General features: G+C 42.4%; 1 protein-coding gene across 4 annotated transcripts in view; it reads left to right on the top strand.

Moving 5' to 3' along the window:
- TDRD15 (tudor domain containing 15) overlaps positions 1 to 12,094 on the top strand; it is a 74,040-nt gene that overhangs the window by 48,307 nt on the left and 13,639 nt on the right. Inside the window, exon 1 of one of the 4 annotated variants that reach the window (XM_005297404.4) lies at positions 10,866 to 11,000. The exons of 2 other annotated variants lie outside the window; for them this stretch is intronic. The gene's annotated coding sequence lies outside the window, so the exon portion shown is untranslated. Of the gene's footprint in view, positions 1 to 10,865; positions 11,021 to 12,094 lie in introns of those variants that run through there. One more of the 4 variants, XM_065587601.1, reaches the window with a different exon arrangement.

Raw genomic sequence — 12,094 nt, 5'->3', positions numbered from 1 at the left:
TTCCAATGTGATTTGAAGTTGAGATATGCCCTTTGGAGAGATAGAGGAGATTATGTACTTTCTGCCTTTAGTAACCTTTCCTCTCTTACATCAGGCATGGCAGAGCTAACCCCCGTTGAAACATCTGGGAAAGTTGCCGAGTATTCTTTTTACATGGGAGAATTAAATCCAGGTCCTTGGGATCTGCACTCTGTGATTGCCTGAGCCCCAGGGAGTAGTTGCTTTACTCAGAGAATAGTTGCAGAGAAGAATTGCCTTCCCTCTGTTCAACCCCTCACGTTACATGGGCTGAGTTGCCGTATGAAATCCTGGCTCCACTGAAGTTAATGGTAACACTCCCATTAACTTCAGTGGGGGAGGACTTCACCCCTTCTGTTTAAAATGAGGTAACAGACAGGAGAAATTTTGGTGAATCCTGCCCACTTTTAGCCTTAGTTTACCCCTACATTTACTTACTATTTTATCAAGTGGGGTAATTAGCAAGCACTATTAAGTATATACTTTTTCAATTATAAAATAGTTCATCCACAAGTTATTGGGTTTGGTGCAGGGATAACTGTGAAATTCTATGATCTGCATTATGCAGAAGCTTAGGTTAGAGCCAAAATGGTCCCTTCTGGCCTTAATATCCACTAAGAATTTAACAGCTTGCTTTACTGCTACAAGATCCGCCTGTGAACCACTGTCTCCAACCTTAACTGGAAAAATAGAGCACTAACAGAGCAAGGTGCTTCTTTCCTTTTATCTAAATCACATTTATTCACATTGTGTCACACATTGACTGGTTTGGGGCCTCAGCATAATCCGAGTGAAGTAAATGGGAAACTTTCTCTTTGGGGAGTGAGGTATGGAGGAAGGATTCATGATTATGGAGCTCATATATGAATGATCATTCCCTGTCCCCATCAAAAGCTTATTTATTTATGAAATAGCTGCGTAGTGTACAATTTCTTAAAGGAAGCTGTTTGGACATTTTAAAGTTTTGTTTGATTGCAATTGTCCTCAAAGGGAGAAAAGTTATAAAAGTTACTTAAGACAGATCCTAATGAAAAGGTAGTCATGAGAACATCCAAATATAATTACAGTATATGGTGCTGTTCTTTAACAGAAAAACCATTTGCAAACCTAGTTCTGACTAGAAGGATCTTGTCTGCTTGCCAGAATAAGCGGGAGGGGTGATGATCTTCAGGGCTACCGGGCGCCCCTTGTTAAAATGTTGCCACCAAACTAAAAAGTGAAGAGGGACAATTTCTCTGTTTCACCCCAGCTCTGGACAAAGTTAAACCTCAGCTGTGGATTGCCTTATGTCAGAGAAATATTTCTGAAGTACAAGGTTTTTGCTTTTGGAATTGATCAGATTGCACCAAATTGCAGGGTTTATTTTATTAAAGTACCAGGGAGGACACTTTCCCTTCTTAAATTGTTTATTTGTTTGTATTATCATAGGCCTTGGCTACACTTACTCGCTAGTTCGGTGGCTGGCAATCGAACTTCTGGGTTCCACTTATCGCGTCTAGTCTGGACGCGATAAATCAAACTCAGAAGTGCTCCCCGTTGACTCCGGTAATCCTGCTCGCCGAGAGGAGTACGCGGAGTCGACGGGGGAGCCTGCCTGCCGGGTCTGGACGGCGGTAAATTCGAACTAAGGTACGTCAACTTCAGCTACGTTATTCACGTAGCTGAAGTTGCGTACCTTAGTTCGATTTGGGGGTTTAGTGTAGACCAAGCCATAGTGTCTAAGCACTCTTTTATTTTACCCATAAATTGAGTATACTTTTCAGGAACAAAGCATAAGCATTTAAAGTAAAAAGTTTTATAAGTTTGTTAGTCATGTGACATTGCCTCCTTCCTTGCTTATGAAATAAGCATTATTGTTTGAGTAAAAAGCAAACAAATGGATTTTCCTGTATCATATCCCACTTATTTTCGAGCACATCTGTTAGTCAGGATTTATCATGGAGTAAATAGAAAATATGTACGAAGCTCATTCTTAAAATATAGGCAGCATGCCTGGCCCTAGGGCTGCTTGAATATTCACAAGGCCCCACATCCATTGATTTCAATGGATGTTTTAGGAGTCTAACTACCCTTTAGGATCTGGGCCCTTATGTCTGGATGCAAAGTTCTCTCTCAACATATTTCTAGCAACAAATTCTGTTTTATTCTGCTTTTAATATTAAAAACAACACTATTTTGAGAGTGTTGGGATGAAAGGATTAATACAACTTAACTCTGACAGTACTAGCGGTTACGTAAAGTAACAAAAACAGATACATGATGAAAATATCCAAAAAACTTAGGTTACATATGAGCCAAATCAAATATATAATTCTACAGTTTGCTAGGGCCCACCAAATTTCTGTGTGCTATACACAAAATCTGAAGTTATGTGGAAAGAGTGACTTACTAATCTCATAAAATAAAATTCTCAGTATAATCGATATTATCCATATTTAGTCAAATAGTTACTTATCTAGAACTAGAGTACACAGATGTAGATGGAATTGGGGGAGACACTTTTAAGTCCAGTGCATTTTTTTTTATTACAATTTTCAGTGTTTATAACATTTTTCTCACTGTTGCAGTCGTCCCCCAATTCTGCTCCTTCTCAGCTGGAGTTATCAAAGCAGGTTTCCCTTCTCCTAAAAGTAGAGTCTCATTTGTAAAGTTCTTTATTTGTAAGTTTTGGTCTACATCGTCATTTTGTACAAAAAATGGATATTCTCCAGAATGTAAATATGAGGATTACATGTGGAAACCAGCTCAATTAGTAGAAAGCTTTCTTAACAGAACATTTGCAACATTATCCACTTCAGTGCTATAGTTTATTAATGTTATTGTATTTTCCCTGCAAAAGATGAAGGAGAGGAATGAAAGTTCCCCATAGAACAGTGCAGATGAGTTTTATAAGAGAAGCTTCTCTTACTGACATAATCATCGACTCTGGTTTGTTTGTTGTAGATATGGAAAGCTAGCAGGTCACATTATTACCAAACAGTATACTGATTATCCTAAATGCCAGTCTCAGCAGAGTTGGAAAGACGTCAAGGTGAGATTGTGTATTACATAAAACATGAATGCGTTACCTGATTAATGTGTGTTTCCCACAGTGAGTTAATCTAGGGACTAAAGAGTTAATCATCTCACTAAACTAAAGTGAAGAGCTGTGCAGAACAGCTTGAGGATTGCTCTTGAGAAATGTGTTGGCTTTCAAGATGGTTAGATCTCTCAATCTTTGGAATCTATTTTCAGCATATAAAGTGAAGCATTTTGTTAAGAATATCCAATGATGCCTTGTGATTCTTCAATAGAGAACCTTACCTGTTGCTAAATAGACTGATATACAGAGAAAAAAATCTGATTACGAGACTGTATATGGCTCCCAGCACCATAGTACATGGAGCTTTGTCTATACTGAGTTTTTAGCCACTTGTGTAGTTGTAGCTGTTTGAAACCAAGATAAGTTGTACTGTGTAAAACTCATGCTGCCTCAATGTAAATTGTGTATGCACTAGGGTTTTGCCCTGATTCAGTTGCACTGGTGGCTAAAAATCTAGCATATACACGACCAGAGTGAAGTTTATATGACTTAGATTGCAAGCAGTAGTAAAGTATATGGAGCAGAAATCTGCCCAGAAATACCACAACTTTGCAAGACAGAGATGGGGAAACTTAGACAATAGACTGTATCTGGGAAATGAACATACCAAGAAATCTGGACAAGGAGGTGTGATTTACATAATTTCCTGAATGTAGCCAAGGTCTGGATCAAATGGGAGTGATTCCAAATGAGAAGGCTTGCTTCTGAGTATGCTCTGTCTCTTGGTAGCTTTCTCCTCATCCATGGAATCTTATAGGCCCCAATCCTGCAACCAAATCTGCATGGGTGAACTAACTTCAAAGGGGCTCAGGCACAGGGGTCCAGCTTCACAGATTTGATTGCTTAAATTAGGGCCTTAATGTGAAAATTACTAATTACTAATTACTAATCTATTATTGTTACTCCAGCAGAAGTGAAATACAGAAAGTAATCCACAACACAAATGATGAAAAGCCAGTCAGATTTTGAAAACCTTTCCATTTTTATTTTCCACACACAATATTAGTAACATTGTCCCTTTAACATATCTGATGACAACACCACATATTTTAATTCCAAGATGGATCAGCACCCTGAAGGCAATTAAAACTACTATAATATATCATGCTTTTCCTGAAGTACCGTAGTATATTGTCTGCCCTATTATAGGATGATAGTGTAGACATAATTTTAGATGTATGCTGTATAAAAAACTATCCAAGGTGTACCAAAGAGCAATTAAAGAGAATCACTAGCTTTAAAGAGAACATTTTAAAACTTATTTCAAGACTAATGGACAACTGATGAGTGCAATTCTGCCTCAAATACCTTGATGGAGCTCCCATTGATGGTACCCATCTGAAACGAGAATAGGGCCATATACCTTTAAGAAACGGGAGCTAAATGCCACATATAGCTGAAGAATTACAGAGCAAATCCATTAGCTCAGCTGACAGTACGAAAAGCAAGTAGACATCGTATGACCATTGCCTTTGTTTGCACTGCAATTTCATGTTTCACACAAATGACCAATGACAAGTGTCCAAAAAGCAGTTCTAGGTCATTTGTTCTGTTTGTAAACAGAGAAAAGGGTGAATGTAATGATTAACTCTGGAGCCCCACATTGCAAGGGTGGGGGTGGGGAAGAAATCCACACACAGGTCTGGATTGAACCAAGGCTTTTATGGCCTGATTTTCAAAGGGGCTGAGCACTGATTTCAGTGGGAGTTAAGGTTGCTCGGCCCCCTATCAGGTCATTAGGGACACGAGACCCAAGCCTTGAGATGGAGAGTTAATCAAGCAAAGTTTTTTCCAGTTCCAATGTATTGTCTGTTATATTTATATTAAAATCACTCCCATTGGGCCCAGTAAAGATTGGGGTCCCATAACATTAGGCACCATGGATTGGATCTACAAAGGGATTAGTCATTGCAATACCTAACTTTTAGGTGCCTAGAAAATTACTGGAACAACAACGAGAGCCCCAAAGTCTGAGTTAGGTGCCTAGGCTCCCTATATAATGAATGGGGAAAGCTAGGTGCCTAAGAATAGGATCTACAGAAGCCAGTACATTAGGTGAGGTCTGCCTAAACTAGCCAAAGGGAGATGCTGATGAGAGGGGTGTGTCCTAAGTCCCACTTCCTCGTGTAGTTCAGCACCTAAGTCTGGGCTGCAGGGAGACATCTATCTCTGCTTGTGATCCACTACCAGGAACCCCTCTTCTGGAATCAGATGGCTTAGGCATCTAAGCCATTTCTTGTGAGAATGAGTGATGCAGGCACCTAGCTCCATGCAAGTGCTCATGAGGAGTGGGAAGAGAGAGAAACTTCCCTCATAAACTTTAGCTCAGTGGTCAGGACCCACCAGCAAGTAGAAGAGTCTGGTGCCATTCTCTCCGGAGTCTGATGAGAAGGGATTTGAACACGGATCACCTCTCTCTCAAGCCAGTACCCTAGCAACTGGACTATGGGATATTCTGATGTGTCTTTTTCTCAGTCTCTCCTGTTGAAGCCATTCCACTTTAATTAAATAATTGAAACATTCAATATTAATTGGGCCAAAGAGAATATCACTAGATATTTCAGTGGCTAGGGCACTCTCCTGAGAGGTGGGAGATCTCTGTACAAATCTAAAGATATGAAGGAGGCCTCCTTCTCCCCTCCTCCTCCTCCAGTACTTTGTGTGGAGTTAAGCATACTCAGAGCACACCTACTGGATCAGGCCTCGCAAATAACAGAGACGCTCCTACGCCTGTCATTCCCAGGTTCATGAATCGCACTGGGCTAAGGTGGGATATAGGTACCCAGATACCTACAGTGAAGCAGAGTGTGCATACCCAGAGGTGGAACATAGGGACCTAGAGAATTTTTACAGTGGAAATTTAGGCACCAGGTGAGTTTAGGAGCATACAGCTTCAGGCAGAAGCTGAGCGGTGTTTTTGTGGATTGCAGTGTTGCCTAAAACTGGGATTCAGAGTGTAGGCACTTAAGTCCCTTTGTTGATCTGGCCTCATATGAACATATACAAAGATAATTCCCAGTCCAAAGAGTTTATTTGGATAAGCTTGCCTGAAATTTCTCTTTGAATTTGCAAAAGTCATACAGGTGAACTCTTTGGAACAGGTTTAATAGAGTACAAATTAAGGCCTTGAACGTTCAAGCAAATCTGCTCAGGCAGCCCCCTCCCCCAAATTGGTGCCAATGGGGCTCTGAGGGAGCATAAGGGTTTTTCCACATGGACCAGTTTGCAGGTTTCAGGCCACACCTTGGTTAACTGATGTGGATCATAGAAATGAAAGATGCTAAAGACCTATTAGATCATCTAGTCTGTCTCCTCACCAGACAGTCTAGATGATTTAATAGGTCTCTTTTCCACCTCTTAGTTTATATGATTCCATGACTCACAATTCTGTTAGATCACCCACCATCAATGCATGCACTAAATTGCTTTACCATTCATCTGACATATCATTTAACCTTTAAAATGACACAGTTACACTGCACGTGCACTCCCTGATTTTCCCTTCAAAAATCTTAGGTTTGTGTATACTTATAAGTTTTACCAGTGTAACTATTTGGGTTAGGGCTGTGATTTTTTTAAACTAAAATAGTTTTATTGGTAAAAGTCCTACTGTGGATGGAGTTATATTGGTACAGAGGTGAATTATACAGGAGTAGTTATTCTCCTTCTCATAAGGGAATAGCTATACCAGTATAAAGCACCTTTATACCAATATAACTACACACACATTGAGGTAGGAGGTTGTACTGCTTTAATTATACCAATATAGTTAAAGCGACACAACTTGTGTGTGTAAACAAGCCCTCAGGGTAAAACAGAATAATCTGAATAACAGTCCCTCTTATTAAAATTCCTCCCAGTTACTCCACTGTGGCCAGGGACAAGCCACTTAACTCCTTTGTCTGCTACCCCATCTATAAAATGGGGATTATACTTTCTTACCTGCTTGGGGTTTTATGAGGAGTTATTCATTGCTTGTAAAGTGCTATATGCATTTTAAGTAGTAGTAGAAGATATTGGCTTTTTCTATCATGATTTCATAGCTTCCACAGACTGCTTTTTGATGTATAAACTGCTGAGTTTATAACAGTGTAATAACAGGTTACTGATGATATAAAGATAATTTTCAAAAACACAGTGACTACAAGAGTAATGTATTATATAATAAAATATTTTCAAAGGGAACTGCACTGTGTACATAAATCAAGATGCTTCAATGTTAATACAAATTATAGCAATTATCTGAAAACATTTTTAATAGTGCAAATGTGATCTTCAAAGTTCCCCCATATATATATACACACACACACACACACACACACTTGTATTTCAGGACAGAACAGGCTGATTTAATTGCTTCATTGGTCAAACTGTTGAAGCAATACTAGTATATTGTCAAGTATTTCACTAAGGGCCATCTTTGGTTGTTTCTGCCACCTAGTGGCTGCTACTCAGTTATCAGCACCACACAGTTGTTGCTGTGGATTAGATTAGGCTCTTTCAAAGAAAGAGTAAGAAAAAGTACACTGCTGGAGCTAGGGATGCAGGGGATGCTGCAATCACCCCCTGGCTTGAAGTGATTTCCATTATATACAGTGTTTACAGTTTGATTCAATTGCTCTCAGCACCCCGACTATACAAATTGTTCCAGCACCTCTGCTGTAGCCTCAATTTTGGTGTAGTTGTTTTGTACTTTTTTCTCTTCCAAATCTCTGCCTATATAAAGATAGCAGAACTTCTACCAGATGTATGATGTATGAAATCCTATTGTGTAAAGGTCTGGCTGTAGTGCACAGCTGCACTAGAAAAGAAAATAGTCTCTTCACCCAACAGTTAGCTCCATATCTGGAGCTATGGTTAAATGGATTTTTTTCCCTTCGAGGTTCTTGAGTAAGAGATTATTTTTATTTCTCTCATTTCTTATACGCACCAGCATTTGTTCTCTTATCTATGGAAGATTATTATAAAGAATAACAAATCGGAGTCATTCACCATGGGCTAGATTCACAAAGAAATTTATGTGGGGTGATGCTGAATATTGCCACGCTAAATTTTTAGGCACTCAGAAAATCATGGGATTCACAAAGCCTGAGTTCAGTGCCTAGGCTCCCTATACAATGAATGTAAAGAGCTAAGTGCCTCAGAATGGGGTTCACAAAAGTCAGCACTCTAGGCAGCTCCTCACCTAAGCCAGGCAGTGGGAGATGCCAAGCCGCAGGGTGTGTGTGCTAACCCCCATCCCTTTTTAGACATAGGTGACTAAGTCCAGGGTGCAAGGAGGCAGTTCCCTCTGAAAACCCTGTCTTGGCGTTAAGTGCTTATGCTGTTTTAGCAGGAAGCCAGGAGAGGAGGCCTTCCCGTATAACTCTTAATCCAGTGGTTAGTGTAGGGTACTCAGCTGGGATGTGGAAGACCCCCAGTTGAAATATGCCCTTCATGTGGGGAAATGTGACTTGAATAGGGATCCGCTTCTGCTCAGGTGCAGGCCCTAACCACTGCCCTACGGCATATTATGATGTGAGACTCCCTCAGTCTCACCTGTTGAAGCTGTTCTACTGTGGTTAAATAACGATAGATCATTAGGCCAGAGAGGGAGAGAGAGAGAGAACCCCACGTGAGAATGGCTCTGTAGGTTGGTGGTGAGAACATTCACTTAACAGGGGGTGGTAGTGGTAGAAGACTCAGTATCCAGTCCCCTGGTCCATCTGCTTTCAAATAAACAAAAAAACCCAAACCAAACAAACAAAAAGATCTACAGTGGAACATATTCAACAGGAGAGACTGAGGAAGCATTAGCATATGATATGACCCTGTGGTTAGGACACTAATCTGAGAAATGACAGAGCCAGTTAAAATCCCTTTTCTCCCTCAGGTGGAAAAGGGATTTGAACTGGGGTCTTCCACTCCCAGGTGAGTACCCTAACCACTGGACTAAAACGCTATGAGAGAGGACACCACCCCCAGTTGTTTTGGGTAAGCTCACATATAGGGGACCAATCCAGTAGACAAGGTCTGAACACACTTACTTACTAGGGGCCCACGGGTCAGTTAGGTGGAGGGATGCTTATCTTTTCCCAGTGCATGAATCACTCTGAGGCTTAGGCATCCGGTCACCTGGTGTGTGGTTGAAATACACTTGCACAAGGAATTTTATTGCAAAAATGTAGGCAATGAGTTTGGGTGCCTGCTGGGTTAGGTGGCAGCTGAGCTGAATGTGTGTGTGTGGGCAGAGGTTGTGAATCTCAGAAGGGACTGATTCTGGATTTAGGCACCTAAAGTGGCAGTTAGGTGCCTAAGTCCTTTTTGTGAATCTAGCCCAGATGTTTTAGTTTTATTTGGAAATGCTATTATTCATTTGCATCAGACCTTGGTACATATTTTACAGCTTCTATTGCCATTCACTCATACAGACATTTAAAAATACTTCAGCCCTTTTAAGTTGCTTAAAAAAGCAACCACAGACCCCATCAGGGATGCTGCTGCAGTAGCTTCTTGGAAAGTGGCATGACTTCACACACCTAAATAATTGACATCTCCATGGCAATCCAAAGGCATAGACCTATTTCCAGGTTGGTACAACACTTAGAAGTAAATGAGGGCTAGAATTTGGTGTCCAGCCAAGAGTTAGTGAGCTTCTCTATCCTGAAAGATTAAATGTAAACATCTCCTTCCTGGACATTAATGCACCATGTACTACTAACAAGGCTGCATAGGAGACATGTTCAAAGTGTTCAGATATGATGGATTGTCTTTTCTGCAAAAACAGGAAAAATATAGAAAGGGAGCAAGTTTATTAATGGTCATATAATGAGGCAAATTTAATAACTGTGAAGTAATGCCAGAAACATACATTTCCATCCTTTTAGGCAGCTCAATGATAGGCATTTAGAAATATCTATTTTAAGAAACTAAACTATTGCTACAAAATATTTGAACTTTGTTATCATGGATGTTTTAACTACGATAACCTAAAGGCCAGGAGTTTTAAAGAGAACTAACTCCAGGTTGGCATGATCTTTCTTCTGATTTGTACAAAACGTATAGTATCAAGACCAAATAGTCCCATCTCTCTCCTAAGCTTGTATTAGTAATACTTTCCAAATAGGAATATTTCCATGTATTGCACCGAAAGCTTTAATTTCTCCCAAGCTTGCCAGGGCTAGCTCTTATTATCCACTGTCCACCAAGATCCCTGATTAGCAGAGACAGACAAAACTCTGGCAAAGGTGAGGGCCACATGCTTGGAGACTATGACCCGATTAATTCATCCCAACAACCATTCTTAGCATCCAACAGCATTTCAAGGACTTTGTGGGCTAACTTGCTATTCCCCTGGTGTGGCCACCTCTTTAGATGCTGAGAGTGCTTATGTTTTGCATCCACTTGGAGTTTGCTCATTATTGGGAGGAGGAAGAGGCTGCTGATGTGAACCCGAGGGGGCAGTGGGGAGCCGGGCAGGTGCAGTGGCCCACACCCAGGATGTTCTTGTAGAAGCAGAGAGGAACGTTTTACAGGTGGGTTTTCAGAGGTGCTGGATATTGGCCTGACCCCACTGTGGAGAAGGGCCTGGTGAAGCAAGCATGGGGCTCTGGGGAAGCCCCGCCAGCCAGTCAGGCCCAGCCCCATGCTGAGGACCACTGTGGGTGAATAGGGTGGGGGGCACAGGGAGTCCATAGCCCGCCCCTACCGCAGCTAGAGGAACCTTCAAACGCCCCCTCCCGCCTCACACTCAGCTCCGCTTCAGCTTCCCAACGCAGCCCACGGCGCATGCGCCCGTCGCAGCGGCGTTCGGCACGGGCAGTTGCGCCGCCATTTTGCCTGCTCTGGGCGGTGTCCGCAGGCCGATCTCTCCCTACGGCCCCGGCGCCTCAACCAGGTGCCAATGCCCGTCCGACCCCGGGTAAGGGAGCAGCCGCTCAGGTACCCTTCGCGCGGCCCCAACAGCGCCCTCCCCGTGCGGAACCTCGTGGCCCGTAAGCGCCAGCCCCGTCCCCGCGGCGAACCCCGGGGCTAGCGCACGGCTCGGCGGGCAGAACCGCTGTGGTGCCTCGCGCTGCCGCGTCCCGTCAAAGGCCCGTTAACGGTCCGGCGCGCGTGCTGCCTGTTCCCGCCCTCAGGGCAACGTCGGCTGGTCCGGTCCGCAAATAGCGGCGGCGAGGAAAGTGACAGACACGAGCCTTTAGAAGTGTTGAAGGGAGAGTTTTCTCCGACCGCCTCAAACGGCAGATTGGAGTTTGTCGCCTGGCTTGGAACCGGGGCCGTGTTTAGTGCACGGGTCGGCCACTGGGTCTCTGGCTGAGCGTCTAGTGGCCGTGGATGGTGCTGTCATTACAACCCACGCACGGGAAGCTAGGCCTTGGAGACGGTTAAAAACAAGGTGTCCCCCCCCCCCCAAGTCTTTTCTTCGTTTGGGTGGGGGGAGAGGCCCTTCTTAATAACGAGGCGCTGTTTGATGTCTCTAACTGAAGTTCCGTTTGTTCCTGTCATCAGTTTAGAGTTGTTTCTAGAGCAAGAAAAAAGAACAGGAGGACTTGTGGCACCTTGGAGACTAACAAATTTATTAGAACATAAGCTTTCGTGGAATACAGCCCACTTCTTCGGATGCATAAAGCTTATGCTCTAATAAATTTGTTAGTCTCTAAGGTGCCACAAGTACTCCTGTTCTTTTTGCGGATACAGACTAACACGGCTGCTACTCTGAAACCTGTCATAGAGCAAGAAAGTCTTCTTTAGGCAAATCTTCCGTTTTTCAAGGTTCTTTCACTTAGTCACACAATGTTGCCAGTGATCTTGAATCAGGCCAAACGCTAAACAAGAACGCTTTAAATGTGACGAGTAGTTTTTCTTTTCAGTAAAGGTTTAAATTCCCCACGGTAATAATTTAAGTAACCAAAAGAAAGGGCTGTGAGGAAGAGAGATAATTGCTGATATCTAGGGTCCTACCAAATTCACAGTCCATTTTGGTCAATTTCATGGTCATAGGATTTAAAAAAT

Source organism: Chrysemys picta, chromosome 3 (assembly GCF_011386835.1).
Source record: "Chrysemys picta bellii isolate R12L10 chromosome 3, ASM1138683v2, whole genome shotgun sequence".
NCBI classification, from domain to species: domain Eukaryota; kingdom Metazoa; phylum Chordata; order Testudines; family Emydidae; genus Chrysemys; species Chrysemys picta.
Note: the sequence above shows the minus strand (reverse complement) of the source record. Positions and strands in the feature narration are given on the sequence as shown.